Source organism: Pelobates fuscus, chromosome 4 (genome assembly GCF_036172605.1).
Source record: "Pelobates fuscus isolate aPelFus1 chromosome 4, aPelFus1.pri, whole genome shotgun sequence".
In the NCBI taxonomy this organism is placed as follows: Eukaryota; Metazoa; Chordata; class Amphibia; order Anura; family Pelobatidae; genus Pelobates; species Pelobates fuscus.
In genome coordinates this window covers 351,621,543-351,624,076 of record NC_086320.1, presented here as the reverse complement: position 1 = coordinate 351,624,076, position 2,534 = coordinate 351,621,543, and positions in this window count along the sequence as shown.

Genomic DNA, 2,534 nt, shown 5'->3' with positions numbered 1-2,534 from the left:
CCGGATAACCCAGCGCTGAGTGAGCTTCCGGGTCAGTTACGTCACTTCCGCCGCTCTTGCAGGGCTAGTGCATGTCCTGCTCAGAGCAACAACAGCATGGTGTGTGCTGGGGGCAGACATGGCATTATTACATGGAATAAAACAGCATGGTGTGTGCTGGGGGCAGACATGGCGTTATTACATGGAATAAAACAGCATGGTGTGTGCTGGGGGCAGACATGGCATTATTACATGGAATAAAACAGCATGGTGTGTGCTGGGGCAGACATGGCGTTATTACATGGAATAAAACAGCATGGTGTGTGCTGGGGGCAGACATGGCGTTATTACATGGAATAAAACAGCATGGTGTGTGCTGGGGGCAGACATGGCGTTATTACATGGAATAAAACAGCATGGTGTGTGCTGGGGGCAGACATGGCATTATTACATGGAATAAAACAGCATGGTGTGTGCTGGGGCAGACATGGCGTTATTACGTGGAATAAAACAGCATGGTGTGTGCTGGGGGCAGACATGGCGTTATTACATGGAATAAAACAGCATGGTGTGTGCTTGGGGCAGACATGGCATTATTACATGGAATAAAACAGCATGATGTGTGCTGGGGCAGACATGGCGTTATTACATGGAATAAAACAGCATGGTGTGTGCTGGGGGCAGACATGGCGTTATTACATGGAATAAAACAGCATGGTGTGTGCTGGGGGAAGACATGGCGTTATTACATGGAATAAAACAGCATGGTGTGTGCTGGGGGCAGACATGGCATTATTACATGGAATAAAACAGCATGGTGTGTGCTGGGGCAGACATGGCATTATTACATGGAATAAAACAGCATGGTGTGTGCTGGGGGCAGGCATGGCGTTATTACATGGAATAAAACAGCATGGTGTGTGCTGGGGGCAGACATGGCATTATTACATGGAATAAAACAGCATGGTGTGTGCTGGGGCAGACATGGCATTATTACATGGAATAAAACAGCATGGTGTGTGCTGGGGGCAGACATGGCGTTATTACATGGAATAAAACAGCATGGTGTGTGCTGGGGGCAGACATGGCGTTATTACATGGAATAAAACAGCATGGTGTGTGCTGGGGGCAGACATGGCATTATTACATGGAATAAAACAGCATGGTGTGTGCTGGGGCAGACATGGCGTTATTACGTGGAATAAAACAGCATGGTGTGTGCTGGGGGCAGACATGGCGTTATTACATGGAATAAAACAGCATGGTGTGTGCTTGGGGCAGACATGGCATTATTACATGGAATAAAACAGCATGATGTGTGCTGGGGCAGACATGGCGTTATTACATGGAATAAAACAGCATGGTGTGTGCTGGGGGCAGACATGGCGTTATTACATGGAATAAAACAGCATGGTGTGTGCTGGGGGAAGACATGGCGTTATTACATGGAATAAAACAGCATGGTGTGTGCTGGGGGCAGACATGGCATTATTACATGGAATAAAACAGCATGGTGTGTGCTGGGGCAGACATGGCATTATTACATGGAATAAAACAGCATGGTGTGTGCTGGGGGCAGGCATGGCGTTATTACATGGAATAAAACAGCATGGTGTGTGCTGGGGGCAGACATGGCATTATTACATGGAATAAAACAGCATGGTGTGTGCTGGGGCAGACATGGCATTATTACATGGAATAAAACAGCATGGTGTGTGCTGGGGGCAGACATGGCGTTATTACATGGAATAAAACAGCATGGTGTGTGCTGGGGGCAGACATGGCGTTATTACATGGAATAAAACAGCATGGTGTGTGCCGGGGGCAGACAAGGCATTATTACATGGAATAAAACAGCATGGTGTGTGCCGGGGGCAGACATGGCGTTATTACATGGAATAAAACAGCATGGTGTGTGCCGGGGGCAGACATGGCGTTATTACATGGAATAAAACAGCATGATGTGTGCTGGGGCAGACATGGCGTTATTACATGGAATACAACAGCATGGTGTGTGCTGGGGGCAGACATGGCGTTATTACATGGAATAAAACAGCATGGTGTGTGCCGGGGGCAGACATGGCGTTATTACATGGAATAAAACAGCATGGTGTGTGCCGGGGGCAGACATGGCGTTATTACATGGAATAAAACAGCATGGTGTGTGCCGGGGGCAGACATGGCGTTATTACATGGAATAAAACAGCATGGTGTGTGCCGGGGGCAGACATGGCGTTATTACATGGAATAAAACAGCATGGTGTGTGCCGGGGGCAGACATGGCGTTATTACATGGAATAAAACAGCATGATGTGTGCCGGGGGCAGACATGGCGTTATTACATGGAATACAACAGCATGGTGTGTGCTGGGGGCAGACATGGCGTTATTACATGGAATAAAACAGCATGGTGTGTGCTTGGGGCAGACATGGCATTATTACATGGAATAAAACAGCATGGTGTGTGCTGGGGGCAGACATGGAGTTATTACATGGAATAAAACAGCATGGTGTGTGCTGGGGGCAGACATGGCGTTATTACATGGAATAAAACA